General features: G+C 40.4%; 1 protein-coding gene and 1 long non-coding RNA gene across 2 annotated transcripts in view; both read left to right on the forward strand.

The window, feature by feature from the left end:
* Window positions 1–24,873, forward strand: part of cpn1 (carboxypeptidase N, polypeptide 1) — a 146,823-nt gene that overhangs the window by 62,533 nt on the left and 59,417 nt on the right. The gene's annotated exons all lie outside the window — the stretch shown is intronic.
* LOC129854135 (uncharacterized) lies at window positions 12,558–21,814 on the forward strand. The gene is made up of 3 exons (XR_008759240.1): window positions 12,558–18,671; window positions 18,858–20,062; window positions 20,185–21,814. It is a non-coding gene; the product is annotated as an uncharacterized LOC129854135 (long non-coding RNA).

Below are 24,873 nucleotides of genomic sequence, written 5' to 3' on the forward strand. Positions count from 1 at the left end.
ATATGTTGAAATTGTTAACCTATTATTCAAAATGAACTAGTGTCAACATTGATTAATCACACATCACAATCCTGCAACAAAGAGGGGAAGGGGTTCTGTCTCTAATGTGTCTGTGTTTCTGCATTGTATTCTCAAATGAACATTTCCTTTTTATCTAGTTGTAAGATCTCCAATCTCTTTTATTTCTGTGTATAGCAGCTATGTGTAAAACATTTAGCAGCATATCATATGGCATGCATCACCAATGCAGCCATAGGCCTACAGTATGATGTCATTACTAGCCTTATCTGTCATCTGAAGCAGAGAATAGCTAAACTCACACATTGTTTACATGTTGAGCTATATGTTCTCAATGTTATATGATACCAGTAAACAATGTACAGTATATGAGGAAAACCATATACCAGATTTTGTTCAGTACATGCCTTTTAAGTGCTGTCATAAAATTGGGCAAATCCAAACCATGCAATTTAGGTACAGTAGGAAAAAAAGGAGATGACAATTAAGCTAGAGGAGATAAGCATTACAGGTAACATTTTGTGAGGTTTATTTTATTGATTTTAACTCATTTTAGCAATGTTGCTCACAAAATGATTGTAGTTGTTCCCATAGATAGAGAAACCATGTCCTGTATATGCATCACAGACCCTGGATAAGTTAGTGAGTGGTCAGCTAACCTTTAAGGTCAATAATATGTTGATTTTATTAACATTTTGTTGCCTTTATAATCGTGAGAGAAATTGACTTTCCGTTTATTTTTTCAACTAGCGACTAGGCTAGTTGAGGGTTAGTGTTGTCAAGGTATATGAGTTAGCTAGCCAGTTAGCCAACTTGCACCATAGGTGGGCTGCTCGGAAAAGACGTAAACCCGGGAGTCTGGCTAGCAAGCTAGATAGCTAGCAAATAACGTTACAATGTCAACTAATGAAACAGATACAATTTGCAGTACTAGCAATGCAAACCGATGGTCATATCTAGCGACCATGCATGAAATGCTGTAGTATGAATCTGCAGGTAGCTAAAGCTAACCAACTAGGTTTAATATTAGCTAGCTAGCTAGCTAGCATTAGGCTACAACTAGCAATGCAAATGGATTTTTGAGATAAGTATAATATTACTACACAGATCATACACGTAACGTTAGCTTGCAATCCAGTCAGCTAACATTAGCTAGCCATCTAATATTATGCTTAAACTTCCAATGAAAACAAGTTCCTGACAAAATTAGAAAATTCCACTTATTTCAAAACGTGTTCAACTTCCATGAAAACAACACTGTTGATCAACGTTTCTTCCCCATGAATGTCATCAGAAGACTCTACAATGTCTGGTTCAATTCAAAAGTTTCTACTTCAAATCAGGGATTTACTCATCGTCTAATTCAATTTCAGAGTCAGAGAGAGTCAGCATGGCACGATTGTCCTCCAGAAAGTACTCCATCACAACTTTTTCCGACTGATCTTGGTTCGATAGCGCCTGCTTAGTTCAGGGCAGCAATGTTGTTGAGAGCAGCAGTAGCAAGACTTTTGCAGTTCTCCATGATATCTTTCAAAAAAGCTGTAGAGGCAAGTATTATTTACACACACTGAGCAGCTCATGTTATAGACAGAAGGCTGCTACATGTCAGACTAATCCGAACTCATCTCTCAGCATGTCCAGTCCATCCATTATCTATGCCAATCATGGCTAGCGGGAAGGTTCCTGCCTTTTTATATGGCTAAACAACTAGGCTCGTAATTTAAATTTTATATTTATATTTACAGATGGCATACAAGTTTGTTATTAAGGCACATGGAAGTTCACATGTACCAGAAGGTATTTCTGCAAATGAAACCGAATTTTGATTAAAAAAAGAAAATGTTTACGTTCAAATGCCTCTCCTGTGAAGTATTGACGTGCGACATACGCCTAGCTTTCTGAAACGGATCACAAATGGTGTACAACGCTGGCCATATCAATATATTTCTGAAGTTATATTTAGCTGTTGAGACAAGTATTACAGTAGCTAGCCACAATGAGTTTCATTTTGAGAAGTCAGCTAACCTTGTAAGCTAGCTAGGTATAACTAACAAACTACTAGCTAGTTCAATTTCCCTCACGATTATAAAGCCAACAACATTTTAATAAAATCAGCATATTATTGACCTGAAAGGTTGGCTGTGTTAGACCAGTCGCTAGCTTATTCGGGGTCAGTGAAACATAGAGCAACCATGTACTGTCTATCTATGGGAATAACTTCAATATTTTTGCAAATAACATTGCTAAAATTAATGAAATAAAATTAACCTCATAAAATGTTACCTGTAATGCTTATCTCCTGTAGCATAAATGACTCCTCATTTTCATACTGTACCTAAATTACAAGGGTTGGATTTGCACTAAACAATTTTATGTCAGCACTTAAAAGGCATGTGCAAAATCTGGTATATGGTTTGTCTACTGGTATCATTTTAAATTGAGAACATATAGCTCAGCATGTAACAATGTGTGAGTTTAGCTATTCTCTTCTTCAGATCTCTACTACCGCATGGAAGCGGTACCGGAGTGCCAAGTCTAGGACAAAAAGGCTTCTCTACAGTTTTTACCCCCAAGCCATAAGACTCCTGAACAGGTAATCAAATGGCTATCCGGACTATTTGCATTGTGTCCCTCCCCCAACCCACCCCTCTTTTCACGCTGCTGCTACTCTCTGTTTATCATATATGCATAGTCACTTCAACTATACATTCATGTACATACTACCTCAATTGAGCCGACCAACCAGTGCTCCCGCACATTGGTTAACCGGGCTATCTGCATTGTGTCCCACCCACCACCCGCCAACCCCTCTTTTACGCTACTGCTACTCTCTGTTCATCATATATGCATAGTCACTTTAACCATATCTACATGTACATACATACTACCTCAATCAGCCTGACTAACCGGTCTGTATGTAGCCTCGCTACTTTTATAGCCTCGCTACTGTATATAGCCTGTCTTTTTACTGTTGTTTTATTTCTTTACTTACCTATTGTTCACCTAACACCTTTTTTGCACTATTGGTTAGAGCCTGTAAGTAAGTATTTCACTGTTGTATTCGGCGCACGTGACAAATATACTTTGATTTGATCACAGACGCCCATAAGTCAGTAATGCCATCATAGTGTATGCCTATGGCTGCATTGGCAATGCATGCTATATGATAAGTTGCAAAATGGATTCATATAGCTGATATACTCAGAGACAATCAGATAAACAAAGATTGGAGATCTTACAACTAGACAAAAAGGAAATGTTAATTTGAGAATACAACACAGAAAAACAGACACATTAGAGACAGAACCCTTCCCCTTTTTATTGCAGTATTGTGATATGTGATTAATCAACATTTGACACTAGTTCATTTTGAATAATAGTTTAATCAACACTTCACTTCAAAATGTACAAATAAGCTAACTCGTATATAAGGATTTGATCTCTTAGTCGAAACAACAATAGATAATTGAGTAGTAACACGTGGGCTATTATTACGAAAGCATTATTTCAGGTGAACAAAAAAAAACTTCATACCAGCGGTGGCCAACCTTGCTCCACTGATATACAACATTTGCAAACGTAGGTAAGCCTACACATACTGCATTCCCCTTAGCATACAGGATATACCCTTAGTCTCTTGGGACATTCCTTGAGACCTCTCACTTCATCTGCAAACAGGCTTTCACAGCTTTCCATATCCGAGGACAGAAAACATCTCGAATAAACAGGCTTCATTATACTCAAATTAGACAGCACTGAATATTATGTTGCTATTATATCTCTGTCCTCAAAGTTTTCCCCTCTAGGGAATATTCTCCCACAAAATTAACAGCGCCTATCCAGTAGCTAGCTTAGGAAGCCGACTGTGCCTAGGCTATCCAGTAGCCTACACTTTCCCTTTACTGACAGCTGGGGCTGCAGTTTCAACCTCTTATCTACACATTTGGAGATGGTGTTTTAATTTTCAATGATTACATTAAGATAGCTAGCTAGCTGATGACATATTTCACTTTGCTAAACAGTGTGTAAAGTTAGCTAACAGCTAGCAGCTCAGTTGAGTTAGCTGGCTCTGTTAGGCCACTTTGTAGGCTATCTAGCTAACAATACATAATTTTTAAAACATTGTTTAAATGTATTTACTTCCTTGAATGTTCTCCCATTGCCTCCATTTTTTGGGTCCTAACAAAAACGAAATAATGGGTAAACGTCACAACATTTTCATTGGTAGAAAAGCATATCCAGCAGCCATGTGGACGAATGGAGACAAGGAAAAAAGTATATTTATCACCAGAGCGATTTAGAAGATTTTGTGACGTTTGACTTTACCAGCGTAATCCACTTTCAATTTCAATAAATATAAATTGCAGACTGTTGGCCACACTAGCACTTCAAACTAACATAAGCAACATCTACCCAGATGGAAAACGGTGAAGCACATAACACCCCTTCTACAGGTGTGTGGGGAACAGGTTCTTGAAATGTAACGTCCAATTGTAATCTTGCCTCTGGGAACTAGCAGACAATTCAAACCATTTTTGCAATACAACATTCTCCAACCTCCAAGGGAGGCGTGACAACCATGTGATTTGAGGTATGGCAAAACGAGACTAACCCACAATGTAGTTTTGTTATCTCATCCATATTCACAATTAAATTCAAGTGAGATTAACTATCTATAAGGCATGAGGTCAGATCCGCTACAAACATTCATAGCGCATCAAACCAACCTCTCAACCGTAGCTAGCTATTCAAACCAATGTTCTATATGTACATACAATAGCATAATTATGTGACAGTTTCATCAAACAGAAGTAGAACATTATAGCTATATCTATTCTTACCTTAATTGTCGGTATTAGTTAGTCTTTGGCCATATCTCCAATATTATTTGCAGTCTCAAAGTCATACATGCAGTGCATTCGGAAAGTATTCAGACCCCTTGACTTTTTCCACATTTTGTTACATTACAGCCTTATTCTAAAATGTATTAAATCGTTTTTTCCCCTCATCAATCTACACACAATAGCCCATAATGACAAAGCAAAAAATTAGCAAAAATGTAAAAAAAAACGTTTTTGGTTTGTCATTATGGGGTATTGTGTTTAGATTGATGAGAAAAAAAACTATATTTAATCCAATGTAGAAGTATTTTATTTATTTATATTTTATTTAACCTTTATTCAACTAGGCAAGTCAGTTCAGAACAAATTCTTATTTACAATGACGGCCTAGGAACAGTGGGTTAACTTTGTTCAGGGGCAGAACGGCCTTGTTCAGGGCAGAACGACAGATTTTTACCTTGTCAGCTCAGGGATTCAATCTAGAAACCTTTTGGTTACTGGCCCAACACTCTATCCACTAGAATAAGGCTATAACGTAACAAAATGTGGAAAAAGAAAAGTTGTCTGAATACTTAACAAATGCACTGTATAAGTGTCCAGGCGATGTTCTGCACTAAGATGGCTGTTGACTGATGTTGCAGCATCATAGCCTGATGTATCCTCTCTTTCTGGCAATTGTGCAATTCATAAACATCTTAGCTATTGAAATGCAAGCAGCAGATGATGAGACCAGTTACAGAAAGTATTACAATATCAAAACGTAAACGTAACAATATTTCACTCAAGTCAACCTTACCGACATGATTGGAATACAGTCATCAGTACTATTCATATTAACCTACTGGACCTCCTCACAAACAAAGAAGAATATAAAACAAAGATTATTCACTTAATTTTAAATGTTGATGTAATGGTGAATGAATCACACATTGAATGATTAAATGCTCGGTAGCTGCAAGCTGTCCCACTCAGTCCAATCACCAAAGATGGTTATAGTAGAGGGAGAGAGGTTACAAGAGAAAGGGGTGGGGGTTCAGATCTCCTGGGGACTTACCCTCCTGTAGCTTAACAAATCAAATTGTATTTGTCACATGCGCCGAATACAACAGGTGTAGATCTTACAGTGAAATGCTTACTTACAAGCCCTTAACCAACAATGCAGTTTTAAGAAAAATACATGTTAAGTAAAAAAAAATAGATAAGTAAAAATAATAAATAAAAGTAACAAAAAATTAAAGAGCAGAAGTAAAATAACAATAGCTATATGCAGCGAGTAACGGTACAGAGTCAATGTGCGGGGGCACCGGTTAGTCGAGGTAATATGTACATGTAGGTAGAGCTAAAGTGACTATGCATAGATAATTAAGAGAGAATAGCAGCAGCGTAAAAGAGGAGGGGCAATGCAAATAGTCTGGGTGGCCATTTGATTAGCTCTTCAGGAGTCTTATGGCTTGGGGGTAGAAGCTGTAGAGAAGCCTTTTGGACCTAGCTAGTTATTAGAATCAGGATTAGGGCTGGAGATTAGGGTTGGAGAAAGCCTATAAAACGGTAACTCTCCAGGAGAGCCGTGCATCAGATCATGCTAGATCTTGTGTCAAGTCTGTTGATTCCATCTCGATCTGGTCATCTTCATTGTGGTACTCCAGCCATCTGCGGCATGATTGGCGTCACACCTTTCCACCCAGCTAACCCACCTGATTAAGCCAATTTTGACTTTGTGGCTTCGGTAACTAGTGGAAACCGTTGTGCCTGTTGTTCACACACACACATCTGCCTTCTCATTGGCTAGAATGGTCAACTGATCTTGCCTCCTTCAGACTGCCTTCCATTTTTTAAGACATTTCCTTTCATTGTTAGAGTAGCCACACACTAATGCAAAAACAGTACATCTTCTTCCACTGTCCCTGTCCCACACTGGGCTCAATCCAGTGATCCTCTGATCGCAAACAGACGTGAGCATCCTCCTTGATAACTAGGGATGGGAAGTTCAGCTCTATTTACTGACTCTGATCTTCACGACTCGTTCAGTCAAAAGAACAAATATTTAGACTCATTTCGTTCAATTGAGTAAGTAATGCCCAGAGCTAGCAGCACCCCCTACTGGTGATTCTACCAGCCTCTTGTTGGTTCACATGTCGTTCACCATAGGGGGCTTATTGGAGCTGTCATTTGTGACTGAGACTTGTACACATCTGCTTTCATACAATGTACATTTGTTGATTGCTAGGCATACAAATACGATTATTTCTTGATACATTTGAAACGATTGTGACCGACTCTTGGCGGAATACATTACTTGACTGCCATGATGGTGATAAGGACCATGTCATTTGTAAAACGCAGCCCCCCAAATTATTAGTTGTTGAGTTCGAGTTTGTTGAGCAGAGGCTGTGTATGTTTTAGTTCTATGAAGCTGTGTCCATCATAAACTTCAATAATCAATGAATTGCATTCATTCTTGCACCATGCGATCAATTATCAGTTCTAAACATGTATTTTTCTTCTCTATATCCATGATCTATTTTCATGCGCGTTGTATTGGACTTGTGTTGTACAGTGCCTTCAGAAAGTATTCACATGCCTTGAATTTTTCCATATTTTGTTGTGTTACAGCCTGAATTTAAAATGAATGACATTTTTGTGTGTGGGGGGGTCACTGGCCTGCACACAATACCGCATGATGTCAGTAAACATTTTCTTAAGACGTCACATGATAAGTTGCATGGCCTGTGCAATAATAGTGTTTAACATGGTTTTTGAATTACTACCTTATCTCTGTACCCACACATACAATTATCTGTAAGGTCCCTCAGGCGAGTAGTGAATTTCAAACACAGATTCAACCACAAAGACCAGGGAGGTTTTTAAAAAGTCAAAGGGTGTCAATATTTTTTGAAGGCACTGTATGACAGACAGTGGGTGGTCGGAGCACGTCTCTGGAGCCGCCGGAGGAGCATGTATTATCCTGCTGTAGGACTCATCGCTTTGAATGCATTCATCCACACACAAACACACACACACCAGGGTTTCAGTTAGTTGGTATTAGCCGGCACTTGTTCGCAAAATAAATTGAAAAGCCAAGTCCGGTAGATTAAGAAAAAATTCCATTGCGAAATAATGCCTTTTAGCCTATTCAATTATGGAAATACCATCTGTGTCACGTTCTGACCATAGTTCTTGTGTGTTTTACTTGTTTTAGTGTTGGTCAGGACGTGAGCTGGGTGGGCATTCTATGTTGTGTGTCTAGTTTGTCTGTTTCTATGTTTGGCCTAATATGGTTCCCAATCAGAGGCAGGTGTTTTGTGTTGTCTCTGATTGGGAATCATATTTAGGTGGCTTGTTTTGTTTTCGCGTTTGTTGTTTTTGTATTTTGTATAGTGTTCACGTTATCGTCTCTTTGTTCATTAAACATGTTGAACACTAGCCGCGCTGCATTTTGGTCCTCTCCTTCATCCCAGGAAGAAAACCGTTACAATCTGGTCAAGATTATCGGTCTATAGGCATGTATGTACACTATATATTTGTTAAGTATCTCATTTAACACACCCGTACAGCATACAGAGCCTTCGAGTGGAAATGTTGTCAGACAGTGCAAGAGCTGCTGCTGCAGCATTTTGTGGGAATTTCAAGACAACTGGGACCTCTAAAAAATACGAGGTCAAATCATGACGTCTGCTCTAGGGTGCATTCGTAAATTCATTCCGGAGTGCCAGAAAGCGCTCGGAGTGCGCTCTGTGCGTTCGTAAATTCAGAGCGTTGTCTGAATGTTCTTTCGTAAATTCAGAGAGTTTCAGTCTAGGAGCGTTTAGAGCTCACATTAGACGCTATGGCCGAGGAGTGGTGTTGAGCCGAGCATTCTGACCTCACAACAGCAGTCAACCACTCAAGCCAACTGGCTAAAGTTAGCTAGTTTGCTAGCTACTTCCAGACATAAATGAGAGAACAGCTCACTCTGACCATTTTACTTGCGCTAGCAGAGCTGCTTAGGCTGTTTTCATGTTATCCAGAGAGTTGGTGACTAACTGTGCTGCTGGCAACAATTGAATCGATAGCCAGAGGGATTTTACGAATGTGCCACTAGAACAAGGCCCAAGTTTCCCGACTTGGAATTCCGATTTGGATGACCGCTCAAAATGATTTTTTCCCATTCGGAGCTCGTTTTTTTCCACAGTTCCCAAATCTCTTGAATGACCTGAAGTCTGAGATTTCCGAGTTCCCAGTTGTTTTGAATGTGGCATCAAACGGCAATGGAAGGCAGGCTTCATCGGCTCGTCACACAGCACTTTGCAATGAGCTGAAGGCAGTATGCACTTTGAAAACATACTTCATTGTTTTAAACCTGAACGTTTTAATACATATGAGGCATGTTTTACCTTACTTGCTCTAACACTACACAGCAGATTCAAAATTCTAAGCTTGATGATTAGTTGATTATTTGTGTAGTGCTAGGGCAAAAAGCAAAAGTTGGGGACCCGAGTTCAAAGTCGCCTATTAGATCTCCATTCTTTCTAAATTTCTAATGGATATTTTCATCTCTGTCACATGAAACCGCTTGCATGTGCAGTACCCTTTTGACAAAGGTGTTTTCCCGCTAATTGCATTATGGAACAAACCTTGTGTACATTGCTGCACTTGTAATGTGTAGAAATAATAATTTCTCAACATTTTAAGCTAAACGTTCTTATCGGTTGCATCCTACTCATTGCTTTAAAAAAAAAGTTCAGCCTAGGCCTACTGGTTGTATGAATTTGGGATCTATCGTCCAACAACTGTCCCAGAGTCTTGTTTGGAATATGCTATTTCTTTCTCAAAAACCTGACCAATAGAATAGGTAGCCTAAACTTTTCTACAATAGTAGATTGACATAGGCTAGTGATTTTGCTGTTCGTTACTTGTCTTGTTGGCTGAGGAAAAGTAAATGTGATGGTGAGTACTGAATGATTCCAACTACTTAGGATCACTAACATAGAGTTGTACTGTAGCATAAGGTCATAAAGACAGATGGAGACATGCTCACCTCTATTGTGCCTTGCTCTGCCTTCACCTCTTTCTTCCCTTTTTTGCTTTTATTTTCTAACACCTAAAAGATATTAAACTTCATTGAATAACAAGGCATGCCGGTCCAGTATATTACCCTCTGTTGTGTCTGGACTATCATTAAATGTGAAGACTGTTCTTTTATCAAATCAATTGTCTATGTGTAATTATTATTACGTGATTAAACTAATCATGTAAACTTAAATTAACAAGGAAGTCGGGGCACCACGGGAACATATTTATAGAGTCTCTATTTCCCGATAGTCTCTATTTCTATTTCTCTATTAGCCTTCTATTAATGTATCATTATTACCTCATCAGTTCTCATTACTGAATGTCACAAACCATTGGATATCTGCACAAACCCTAGCCTAAATGATGCATCAGCGATATAAAAATTGGCCTAATTATTTATTTACTAACTAACTAGTCACAGAAATATATAACAAGCAAACAGTAGATATTTGTTACTAGCACATTGCATTGATAAGTCCCTAGTGGGCTAAACGGGTATGAAGGCATGGAAGAGACAAAATGGATTCACTACACACAGTTGATAATTATATTATTTGAAATGCTAATCTTTTGCACAAGAACGGCCGCTCATTCGAGAATAATTGCAATGTATATATTTACACCTGTATGTTGTTTTTGTCTTCTCTGTTGGAATCGCCGGTCCGTCTGCTGGAGAGTCAGTTCATCAGAGAGTCTCTGGTTAAATTCCCCAGAAGTCACAATTTCTTTCGTAGTATTCACTTTCTCAGCGGCTCTGGATAGTGTCTGTTGTAATGGTTATGTCAGGCGTACAGATGTTTTTTGCATAGAATAGATGCTTCCGCGGTTGTCGGTATTCTCATACTCGATTTATATCATTTCCAGCTGCAGACTAGTAATTCTACGTCTAGGATTTGCTCTTTTCCTGTAGTGATCTATAGTCTCAGAGTTGAACAATGTCCAGCCGTGTAGCCAATGTTCCACGCTGTATGGTCTTCTGGGCCTATAGAGTTGTAGTTCTTAACCATTTCAACATGTAGCGTCAGCTCCATATTTTCAGGTCTAATGTAAATTTCGTCAAGAGTGGGTTTCATACACTCCTGACAAAAGGGCGGTCCATGACGCCGACGTAATGTCTATGCTCACGTGGATGTGGCCATAGATTTGGTTAACTTCATATGAAAACCCATATTTTCTCATTTAGAAAGTTAACATCACATTACATCTTTTCACAAATAGTTTCATGTTTAAAACTTCTAGAGGAACCCCTCGACAACATCCACTGAAATGGCAGAGTGCGAAATTCAAAAATATATTTTTTAAATATATAACTTTCATACATTCACAAGTGCAATACATCAAATTAAAGCTTAACTGCTTGTTAATCTAGCCATCGTGTCCGATTTCAAAAAGGCTTTACAGCGAAAGCACACCATACGATTATGCTAGGTCAGCACCTAGTAACAACAAAACATACAGCCATTTTCCAGCCAAAGAGAGGAGTCACAAAGAGCAGAAATAGAGATAAAATGAATCACTAACCTTTGATGATCTTCATCAGATGGCACTCATAGACCTTCATGTTACACAATACCTGTATGTTTTGTTCGATAATGTTCATATTTATATCCAAAAATCATAGTTTACATTGGCGCGTTATGTTCAGTAATGTTGTGCCTCGAAAACATCCGGTGAATTTGCTGAGAGCCACATCAATTTACAGAAATACTCATCATAAACGTTGATAAAAGATACAAGTGTTATGCATAGTATTAAAGATAAACTTCTCCTTAATGCAACCGCTGTGTCAGATTTCAAAAAAGCTTTACGGCAAAAGCACACCATGCAATAATCTGAGTACAGCGCTCAGGCACCAAAACAAGCCATACAGAAACCCGCCATGTTGTGGAGTCAGTAAAAATCAGAAATAGGGTTATAAATATTCACTTACCTTTGATGATCTTCATCAGAATGCACTCCCAGGAATCCTAGTTCCACAATAAATGTTTGTTTTGTTCGATAAAGTTCAGCTTTATGTCCAAATGCCTCCTTTTTGTTAGCGCGTTTAGTTCACCAATCGAAATTTACAAGGCGCAGGCAAGTCCAGACGAAAGTCCAGACGAAAAGTCAAAAAAGTTCTATTACAGTTCGTAGAAACATGTCAAACGATGTATAGAATCAATCTTTAGGATGTTTTAATCATAAATCTTCAACAATGTTTAAACCGGACAATTCCTTTGTCTTTAGAAATGAAAAGGAACGCAGCTCGCTCTCACGGCAGCGCGCATGACTTAGCTCATGGCATTCTGCCAGATCCCTTAGTCAAACAGCTCTTATTCGCTCCCCCTTCATAGTAGAAGCCTGAAACAAGGTTCTAAAGACTGTTGACATCTAGTGGAAGCCTTAGGAAGTGCAATATGACCCCATTTACACTGTATATTGGATAGGCAAAGACTTGAAAACCTACTAACCTCAGATTTCCCACTTCCTGGTTGGATTTTTCTCAGGTTTTCGCCTGCCATATGAGTTCTGTTATACTCACAGATATCATAAAAACTTCAGCGTGTTTTCTATCTAAATCTACTAATAATATGCATATATTAGCTTCTGGGCCTGAGTAGCAGGCAGTTTACTCTGGGCACGCTTTCCATCCGAACGTGAAAATACTGCCCTCTATCCCAAACAGGTTAATCACATACATTTCACAATATTTAGACGTAAACCTGACAGCTGGGAAATGTACACTTTAAGAGATACAATTATGTGCGTTTCCTGTCCTACATGAGATCACAAAATGAAACACACTCGTTATGACTGTCCCTTAAGTGTCCACGGACCACTCCCACATTCTCAAAAATAGAAATATTGTTTAATTATTCCAACTTTTGATGTCCAAGTGTCTCTCTGTGTTCCACAGTTTACGTTCCATTCTCAAACACTACAGAGCATAGTGGCAGCGTATTTTATGACCGACCATAAAACAGCCGACTTCCCGTTCTCCCCCTCTACGAGAGAGAGCATGCTGTAGCGCGGACCCAGTGTAACCTGATCCTTCAGATCATCACAGAGTTATGACACCTCCAGCAGTCTCTAATAATGGTAACATTGTAGGACCATAAACTCCTGTTAACTTCTCTGGGATAGGTGGGACGGTAGCGCCAAAATCTAGAAAAAAATGTAGCGCGCCAAATTCAAATATATTACTATAAAAATCAATCTTTCATGAAATCACACATGAAAGACACCAAATTAAAGCTACACATGTTGTGAATCCAGCCAACATGTCTTATTTCAAAAAGGATTTACGGGGAAATCACACCAAACAATTATGTTTGCTCAGTACATAGCCACAGAAAAACACAGCCATTTTCCCAGCAAAAGATAGTAGTCACAAAAAGCAGAAATAGAGATAAAACTAATCACTAACCTTTGATGATCTTCATCAGATGACACTCACAGGACATCATGTTACACAATACATTTATGTTTTGTTCGATAATGTGCATATTTATATCCACAAATCTCGGTTTACATTGGCGCCATGTTCAGAAATGCCTCCAAAATATCCGGAGTAATTGCAGAGAGCCACGTCAAATATCAGAAATACTCATCATAAACTTTGATGAAAGATACATGTTTTGCACAGAATTAAAGATACACTTGTTCTTAATGCAACCGCTGTGTCAGATTTAAAAAAAGCTTTACGTAAAAAACACACAATGCAATAATCTGAGACGGCGCTCAGATTTAACAACATTTCTCCGCCATGGTGGAGTCAACAGAAATAGGAAATTACATCATAACTTTTCCCTTACATTTGAATATCTTCATCAGAATACACTGCCAGGAATCCTAGTTCCACAATAAATCATTGTTTTGTTCGAGAATGTCCATTACTTATGTCCAATTAGCTACTTTTGCAAGCATGTGTAGTACACGTATCCAAACGCTCACGCAGATGCAGGCAAACGCCGGACGAAAACTTCAAAAAGTTATAATACAAGTCGAATAAACTGGTCAAACTTAGTAGATAATCAATCTTCAGGATGTTGTTATCATATATATCCAATAACGTTCCAACCGGAGCATTCCTTCATGTCTGTAGAAGTTATGGAACGCAAGGCGATATCTTGAGGAAAGCGCATGACCAAGAACTGGCAATCTGCCAGACCAATGACTGAAACACCTCCCATCCGGCCCCACATCACACTAGAGGCTTCATTCAGCGTTCTACAGACTGTTGACATCTAGTGGAAGGCGCAGGAAGTGCAAACAGATCCATATATTACAGGGAATTGAATAGGGGATGACTTTAACATCGACCAGTCTCAGAATTCTCACTTCCTGTTTGGATTTTTTCTCAGGTTTTTGCCTGCCATATGAGTTATGTTATACTCATAGACATTCAAACATTTTTAGAAACTTCAGAGTGTTTTCTATCCAATAGTAATAATAATATGCATATATTAGCATCTGGAACAGAGTAGGAGGCAGTTCACTATGGGCACGCAAATCATACAAAAGTGAAAATGCTGCCCCTATATCAAAGAAGTTAAACAGTCTGCTACATTATCTTGTAACACTGGTCACTACATTAGACTAACTCTGACAATAACAAAGGGGTTGACATCTGCATCATCCCATATTACAGTACACTCCATTAGGCCACATCAACTTCCATTAGCCCGCTGTGTGTGTGTGTGCGTTGCACCTGGAACTGAGGCTAGTCAGTAGGTATGCCCGGTCTGTGGGTGTTCTTCCACCAACACAGTTTGTCCTGTTCATTGATGGCCATGAGAGTGTTGTGGAGCTTATTATATACAGCCTTCACACTGAGAGAGAGAAGTAGAGGGGTAAAAGGGGGTGAGAGGAAGATTAAAAAAAAAGGGCATACCACCCTGCGTCCCGCTGATGGCTTGCCTCTGAAATTAAACAAGGTTGGTCCTGGTTGGTCCCTGGATGAGAGACCAGATGTTGCTGGAAGTGGTGTTGGAGGGCCAATAGGAGTCACTCTTTCCTCTGGTCTAAAAAAATATCCCAGGGCAGTGACTGGGGACATTGCCATATGTATTTATTATGGATCCCCATTAGCTGCTGCCAAGGCAGCAACTACTCTTCCTGGTGTCCAGCAAAATTAAGGCAGTTTATACCATTTTAAAACATTATATTCACAGATATCACAACACACTGTGTGTCCTCAAGCCCCTACTCCACCACTACCACATATCTACAGTACTAAATACATGTGTATAATGAGTATATGCATGTGTTTTTGCCTATGTTTGTGTTGCTTCAAAGTCCCTGGTGTTCCATAAGGTGCTTCTTTTAAATCTAATTTTACTGCTTGCATCAGTTACTTGATGTGGAAAAGAGTTCCATGTAGTCATGGCTCTATGTAGTACTGTGTGACTCCCATAGTCTGTTCTGGACTTGGGGACTGTGAAAAGACCTGTTGTGGCATGTCTTGTGGGGTATGCATGGTGTAACTAGGAGGAGAGGCCTCATTTAACATATTAGTTTCATCAGGTTTGAACCATGTTTCAGTCAGGCCAATCACATCAAGATTATGATCAGTGATTAGTTCATTGACTATGACTGCCTTGGAACTGAGGGATCTAACATTAAGTAGCCCTATTTTGAGATGTGAGAGATTGCAATCTCTTTCAATAATAACAGGACTGGACGAGGGCCCTATTCTAGTGAGATTGCTAAGGTGAGCACGGCTATGTTTAGTTTTGCCCGACCTAGATTGAGGCACAGAATAGGGAAAGTTGAGTGGTCTCAATGGGGAAAGCTGAGTTGACTATACTGACTGTGGCAGTGACAGACTCCACTAAACTGGCAGGCTGACTAACTGCCTGCTGTCTGGCCTGCACCCTATCTCATTTTGGATCTAGAGGAGTTAGAGCCTTGTCTATGTTGATATAAAAGATGAGAGCAATGGTCCAGCTAGGACTGGCCACAATTCCTGACCACAGCTACTAACCACTACCACACAACTACTGACCACAACTAATCACCACAACTACACATCTACTGACCACAACCACACAACTAGTGACCACAAATACTGACCACAACTCCTGGCCACAACTACTAACCACATCCACACAACTACTGACCACAACCATATAACTAACTACTGACAAAATCCAAACAACTACTGACCACAACCATAGAACTATTGACCAAATCCACAGTACTACTTACCACAACCACACAATGACTGACCACACAACTACTGCCCACAACCACACAATTACACAACTACTGACCAGAAATACTGACCACAACTCCTGACCACAACTACTAACCAGAACCACACAACTACTGACCACAACTTACAACCATATATACTGACCACGTCCACACAACTACTGACCATAACTACTGACCACAACTAATCACCATAACCACATATCTGCTGACAACGACAACTGACCACAATCACACAACTACTGATCACAACAAATAATCACAATCACTGACCACAACTACTGACCACAACCACACAACTATTGACCACAACTACTAACCACAATTACTGACCACAACCACACAACTAATGACCACAACCACATACCTGACAATAACCACACAACTACTAACTACAACTAATGACCACAACTACTGACCAAAATCACACAACTACTGATCACAACAACACGACTCCTGACCACAACAGCACAACTAATGACCACAACTATTAATTTAAACCACTGACCACAATTTGACTCGTTTCAGAAATCTAGTCTATGTCGCAAGTCATGACTTCATAGGAGAGGCGTTTGAACATTTTTTTTATAAAATAAATAAATCTAAATGCGTTTTTGGCCAGAAATACCTTCTTGAACATTTGAACTTTCATGTGCCTTAATAACAAACGTGTATGCCATCTGTAAATACAAATAAAGTTGTTAAATTACAAGCCTAAAAAAAGGCAGTAACATTCCTACTAGCCATGATTGACTGAGATATGAATTTATTTATTTATTTATTTTACCGTTATTTTACCAGGTAAGTTGACTGAGAACACGTTCTCATTTGCAGCAACGACCTGGGGAATAGTTACAGGGGAGAGGAGGGGGATGAATGAGCCAATTGTAAACTGGGGATTATTAGGTGACCATGATGGTTTGAGGGCCAGATTGGGAATTTAGCCAGGACACCGGGGTTAACACCCCTACTATTACGATAAGTGCCATGGGATCTTTAATGACCTCAGAGAGTCAGGACACCCGTTTAACGTCCCATCCGAAAGACGGCACCCTACACAGGGCAGTGTCCCCAATCACTGCCCTGGGGCATTGGGATATTTTTTTTAGACCAGAGGAAAGAGTGCCTCCTACTGGCCCTCCAACACCACTTCCAGCAGCATCTGGTCTCCCATCCAGAGACTGACCAGGACCAACCCTGCTTAGCTTCAGAAGCAAGCCAGAATGGGCTGGACATGCCGAGAGATGAGTTTCGGATTGGTCTGCCGTGTAGCATCTTCTGTCTATAAAATAAACTGCTCGTTATGAGTAGATAATCCTTTCTACTGCAGTTATTTCTAAAGATATAACGTTAACCATGGAGAACTGCAAATGTGTTGCTACTGCTCTTAATAACATTGCTGCCCTGAATTTATCAGCTGCTATCGACAAGGGTCAGTGGGAAAAAGTTGTGATGGACTACTATCAGGAGGACGATCGTACCATGCTGGCTCTCTCTGATTCTGAAAATGAATCAGAAGATTTGAACCACAGTGACTTGACACAACGTGCCAAGCAAGCTGTTCAAACAAAATGGAAACGACACAGGACGTCTTATTTAATGAAAGGGGTTGCAGTCTGCTGTGAAGCGTTCATCCATGTATATGGGTAAGAGTCTAGCTACAGTTTCAGATATTATACGTTTCTAATTTTGTCAGAAATTTGTTTTCATTGCAAGTTAAAGCTTACTGTTAGCTAGTTAGCTGATGTTATGTGACTGGCTCACTTGCTAATATTACCTGTATGATCTGTGGAATAATGCTATCTCAGAAATATATTTGCATTGCTAGTTATAGCCTAATGTTAGCTAGCTAAATAGCTAACATTGAACTTATTTGGTTAACTGTAGCTAGCTATGACAACCTGTTTGTATTTCATTGTTTAGCTAGCTAACTAGCTAGCTCAATGTCTACACAAAATACCCCAAGTTAAAGTGTACTGTTAGCTAGCTGATGTAAAATGGCTGGCTCGCTGGCTAGCATACGTGTACGGTCTGTGGAGTAATATTATCTCAGAAAGCCATTTGCATTGCTAGTTATAGCCTAATGTTAGCTAGCTAACTAGCTAACACTGAACCTAGTTATGACAATCTGTTTGTATTGGTAGTACTCTATGGATTTGGATTATGGTTCATTGTTTAGTTAGCTAGCTACAAGTCTAAACAAAAGACTCCACTTCGCCAGATGATTACATGACCTATCAAGTTAGCCAGGTGTGTCTGATGGTGATTACGGCTATCTATTGTATAATAATGCAAAAATATTTGTACCTGGAATTTGTCTTTCAGCATCAGTAGAACACGCCTGACTCTCCTCCACCAGTCATAAAAGGAGAATGGTCTAATGCCTCCCATCAAAAAGAGAGCTGGCCCAAGCAAGCACTTGTTCAGAGTGAGCGGTCTGTCGACCAGAAGATGGTTGCTGACTGCAAGACCACCTGTCAAGACCTGCAGTTGTCTCTGAGTGCACTACTGAACCAGCAAGCAAAGACATCAGGAATGCTTTACAGCTTTGATTTTGCACAACAAGTAAGCAATATGTCCTATTTTATACTGATTAAGGACATAGATGGATAGATACACACACACACACACAAAATATAAAATATACATATATGGGAAGCAGGCAAATGCTTTTCGAGCTGTGTAAAGACAGACTGACAGGGGTGTGACAGTTAATTTTAATTTATCTTAATGTTATTTTGTTGTTTGCAGGTGCACTATTCTTCTGACTCTATGCAGCCAGGTCCCATCTACTTGTTTGGTGTCTGCTGTGAAGGAAAACCACAACAAGTCAACTACTTGATTGATGAAGGCATGTCATCCAGCACGGACAATGCACAGGCAGTCATCAACTACATGCACCATTTCTTCACCGACTATGGTTAACGTCTACATCACTAGAGGAACAGTGGAGGAGTAGGATAAGGGTACGGCTAAAGGCTATAAGAACTGGTCGTCTAGTGCGTTGGGAACAGAGAATAAAAGGGACAGATTTCTGGGCGTTGTAGAATAGATTCACGGCATAATGTACAGACAAGGGTATGGTAGTATGTGAGTACAGTGGGGGTAAACCTTGGCATTGAGTGACAATGAGAGAGCTTGCATCTCTGGAGACACCAGCTAAGCCAGGTGAGGTCTCCCCATGTGTGGGGTGTGTGACAAAAAGAGCTATCTAAGGCATGTTGAGCTGGACTAGGGGCTCTACAGTGAAATAAACTGTAACTAACCGATACAGCAGAAGACAAGGCATATTGACATTAGAGAGAGGCATGTGTAGCTGAGTGATCATAGGGTCCAATGAGCAGCAATAGGTGAGTCCGGGAGCCATTCGGTAGTCGCTACTATTCTAGGCGAGCGGGAGGCACTGCGTTCAGAAAGCTAGCGGGCCGGGGCTAGCAGATGGGTCTTCGGTGACAATGCAACAGAAAAGCCTGTTGAAACCACATCGGACGATTATGTCAGCAGACCAGTCGTGATTGATTGGCGGGGCTCCGTGTCGGCAATAAATGGTCCAGGCCAATTGGCAAAAGAGGTATTGTAGCCCACGAATTAGTGGGTATACCTCTTCGGCTATCCAGGAGATGGGTCTAGCTCAAGGCTAGCTCAAGGATAACTGGTGCTTGCTTTGGGACAGAGGCATTAGCCAGATCCGTACCACATTGGGTGGGGCGTGTTGCAGGAAAGTATATTTAGATTGTAGGTGGAAAGTGAGATTAAAATATATACCAAAAAAAACGATGAGATCAACTATTTACATGGAACAAGACGGGACAAGACAATCACACGTCCGACTGCTGCACCATCTTGGATTCGAAAAAAAAGGATGGTACGGTGCTGGTGGAAAGCTATGGCTGGCAACAACACCTGACTCCGTACTTCAGGCCGCTGCCACAGTGCAAGCAGTACCAGCACTTCAGGTGAATATAATTTTCATTGAATTGTATGAGGTTATTCTTCTTATCTAAACTTAGGAGGTGAATTGAAGTTGTGCAAGGATGTAATGTCTTCTAAATTATTTTTGTTATTTCCTGTTTTACAGCTTCAATGTTCTAGAGCCTGGTGTTGCTGTCGCAAAGGAGTCTTTGGACTGAAAACCTTCGTGACCAGGTTTCAGCTGCTGCGCAACGCTGACATCCTCCCTCCCATTGATCATCTGACTGTACATGCACCACCTGAACTGGACAGAACTATACAAACGTATGTTTATGAGAAAATCAGGGAGTTTTGCGACAAAGAGGCTTCGGACATCACACGCCCTGCACCAAAGTCAAGGGCAGGACCGAAACAGGCTCTCCGAATATAGATTCCCTTTTTCATGTGTGGCTTGGACGGACCAGTCATCAGCACTATCTGCAGTGCCTCTATTCAAATGTCTCTCTCCTAACGCACACACGCCATACGTTGCTGCTACTACTTTTTTTTATCCTGCTGCTCAGCCACTTTATCCCTGATTGTATGCATATGACTACCTCATCTATCACTGATGTTGTTATTGATATTGTTCTTTTACATAATGTATATTATTTTATTTATATTGTCACTATCTATTTCTGATATTGCTACTCTGCAAGTAACCATTTGGCTGTACCGTTTACACCTTCTGTAGAGACCCATCCACTTGGCAAGATGTGGCTGGGGGTTATAGCATTTCTTTCAAATGACTCGTTAATTTAGACAAGAGTGTCTGGGTAAGCGTCATCTAATATTTATAAAATATTTTTATCTGGACACTTTCTGTTTACCTGGAATTTTTCCTCATTGTAAGCTACTACTTTTACCACTTTTAGTCTTAATCTTTACTACACTACTCACTGTTTAGCACATTATCTCACATCTGAATCCTTAAAGAGATGGGTGGGGCTGGTTTAAGAGGGTGTGAACAATGCTGAATGGGTGTAGACAAAGGAGAGCTCTCCACCAGGTACCAAAAACATTCAAAGGCCATTTTCTCAAAGTCCGTTTACAAGTTTATCAACTCTCAAAGCAGAATTACTTTCCCATTACTCCTGAAGAATTCAGTGTATGATATACCATTTTGTAGCTCTTAGTCTCTACTCTTATCCAATGTAAAAAAACAAATTTCAAATTTTGCAACATAAGACCGATTTGAGCCAGTTGGTCACATATTATTGACCTAAAAGGTTAGCCATGTTAGCCCAGTCGCTAGCTTATCCAGGGTCAGTGATTCATAGAGCAACCATGTACTGTATATCTATGGGAACAACTGCAATAATTTAGCAAGCAACATTGGTTAAATTAATGAAATACAATTAAATGAAGCAAATAAAATGTTTCCTGTAATGCTCATCTCCTGCAGCCTAATTGTCGTCACCTTATTTTCATACGGTACCTAAAAGGGTTAGATTTGCACATAACAGTTTTATATGTCAGCACGTAAAAGACAAAATCTGGTTCATGGTTTGCCTGAAATACATTGTCTATTGGTATCATTGTAAATTGAGAAAATATGGCTCAACATGTAAACAATATTTGAGTTTAGCTATTCTCTGCTTCAGATGACATGTGAATTAGCCACATAGTGGTGCTATAATAAGCAATTGAAATGTGAAAATTGAAAAGCTCATGCCCCTCACCACATGTGAGCTAGAGTCCTAGAAATTGGTTCATAGGTCCCTCTCCTCACAAGGAACAAATTTGACAAAATTTGACAAAACTTATTACGAACAAGAAAAAAATAAATTATCTAAACCAAGCAAGATCAATTACAAAAAAAATGAAGGGAAAAGATTTTGGAGCACCTCAAATTATATTATGGCCAGAAAACCCAATTCATCTCCATCGTTCATGGAAGTTAATGGGTCATTTGGAACAAAATCTCTTGAATGAGCTATTTTTTTCAAAAACAATTCCACTGGTGAAGTTGACAAACTGAGAAGTGAAATGACAACATTGAACAGTGAACCATCATATGTGTGTATTGAAGATCTAATAATGAAGATGTGAAAAAACAGTTGTTATCCATCAATAATAATAAGCCACCAGTCATAGACAACATAGATGGGAACCTATTGACAATGGCGGCGGACTGTATTGCCACCCCTATTTGCTATGTCTTTAACCAAGTCCTAAAAGAGTGTTTGTGTCCATAGGCGTGTCAGGAAGCTATAGTAATTCCGCTACCTAAAAATAGTCAAGCACTCTTTCCTGGCTCTAACAGCTGCCCAATCAGTTTGCTGCATGTTCTTAGTAAAATGATGGAGATAATTGTGTTTGAAGAAATACAATGCTATTTTTTAAAGAACAAGTTAACTACTGACTTTCAGCATGCATATAGGGAAGGGCAATCAACTTGTACCTCACTGACTCAGATGACTGATGATTGGCTAAAATGCATTTGGATAATAAGATGATAGTAGATGCTGTATTGTTAGATTTCAGTACAGCCTTTGATGTTATTGATCATCATTTGTTATTGAAAAATTCACTTGTTATGGCTTTTCACCTCGAACTGGACGTGAAGGACATAATGTTGCTCCCAGACAAGGCCCAAATCCCTGTCATTCACATGAAGAAAAAAAAGGAAAAGAGGAAATCCACCCTCTGGGTGGAGATCAGGTTGCCTTGTGAGAATTCGTCACCGAATTCGTCACCGTAACCCATCTCTACATCAATTCCATTAGCCAACGTGCAATCACTGGAGAATAAACTGTATGAGCTCCGTTCGAGACTATCTTACCAACGGGTCATTAAAAACTGTATTTCACAGAGGCGTGGCTGAACGACGACAAGGATAATTCACAGTTGGCTGGGTTTCCGTGCATCGGCAGGATATAACAGCTACGTCTGGTAAGATGAGGGGTGGGGCTGTGTGTCTATTTGTCAATAACAGCTGGTGCACAATGTCTAATATTAAGAATGTCTTGAGGTATTGCTCTCCTGAGGTAGAGTACCTCATGTTAAGCTCTAGACCACACTATCTACCAAGAGTTTTCTTTTTATATTTTTGGCAGCCATCTATTTACCACCAGAAATCGACGCTGGCACTAAGACTGCACTCAACAAGCTGTATAAGGCCATAAGGAAACATGAAAATGCTCATCCAGAAGCGTGACCTAGTGGCCGGGACATTAATGCAAGCAAACTTAAATTAATTTTACCTAATTTCTACCAGCATGTCACATGTGCAAACAGAGGAAAAAAAACCCTAGACCACCTTTAGTCCACACACAGACTCGTACAAAGCTCTCTCTCGCCTTCCATTTGTAAAATCTGACCATAATTCTATCCTCCTGATTCCTGCTTACAAGCAAAATCTGAAGCAGGAAGCACCAGTGACTGACTCAATACGGAAGCGGTCAGATGGATGTAGGATGCTATCCTACAGGACTGTTTTGCTAGCAAAGACTGGAATAAATTCCGGGATTTATCGAATGGCATTGAGGAGGATACCACCTTAGTCACTGGCTTCATCAATAAGTGCATCGATGACGTCGTCCCCACAGTGACCGTAAGAACATATCCCAACCAGAAGCCATGGATTGCAGGCAACATCCGCACCGAGCTAAAGGCTAGAGCTGCCGCTTTCAAGGAGCGGGACACTAATCGGATGCTTATGCCCTCAGACGAACCGCCAAACAGGCAAAGCTTCAATTTAGGACTAAGATTGAATCCTACTACACCGGCTTTGATGCTCGTCGATGTGGCAGGGCTTGCAAACTATTACGGACCACAAAGAGAAACCAAGCCGCAAGCTGCCCAGTGACATGAGCCTACCAGATGGGCTAAATGCCGCCACGTAGCACTCGCATCGGTAGCCATGAAGTGCTTTGAAAGGCTGGTCATGGCTCACATCAACACCATCATCCCAGAAACTCAAGACCCACTCCAATTTGCATACCGTCCCAACAAATCCACAGATGACGCAATCTCAATCGCACTCCACACTGCCCTTTCCCACCTGGACAAAAGGAACACCTATGTGAGAATGCTGTTCATTGACTATAGCGCAGCATTCAACACCATAGGGCCCACAAAGCTCATCACTAAGCTAAGGACCCTGGGACTAAACGCCTCCCTCTGCAACTGGATCCTGGACTTCCTGACGGGCCATGACCAGGTGGAAAGGGTTGGCAACAATACATCTGCCATGCTGATTCTAAACACGGGACAACTCCAACACCATCATTAAGTTTGCTGACGACACAACGATGCTAGGCCTGATCACCAACAATGATGAGACAGCCCATAGAGAGGAGGTCAGAGACCTGGCAGTGTGGTTCCAGGAGAACAATCCTCTCCCTCAAAGTAGGCAATACAAAGGAAATGATTCTGGATTACAGGAAAACGCGGACCAAACAGGCCCCCATTCGCATCGACTGGGCTGTAGTGGAGCAGGTTGAGAGTTTCAAGTTCCTTGGTGTCCACATCACCAACAAACTATCATGGTCCAAACACACCAAGCAAGTCGTGAAGAGGGCTAGACAACACCTTTTCCCCCTCAGGAGGCTGAAAAGATTTGGCATGGGTCCCTAGATCCTCAAAAAGTTATACCGCTGCACCATCGAGAGCATCCTGACCGGTTGCATCACCGACTGGTATGGCAACTGCTCGGCATCCGACTGTAAGTCTCTACAGAGGGTAGTGCGTACAGCCCAGTACATCACTGGGGCCAAGCTTCTTGCAATCCAGGACCTATATACTAGGCGGCCCAAATTTTTTTCAAAGACTTCATTCACCCAAGTCATAGACTGTTCCCTCTGCTACCACA

The sequence above is a fragment of the Salvelinus fontinalis genome, chromosome 1, assembly GCF_029448725.1.
Source record: "Salvelinus fontinalis isolate EN_2023a chromosome 1, ASM2944872v1, whole genome shotgun sequence".
Lineage (NCBI taxonomy): Eukaryota > Metazoa > Chordata > Actinopteri > Salmoniformes > Salmonidae > Salvelinus > Salvelinus fontinalis.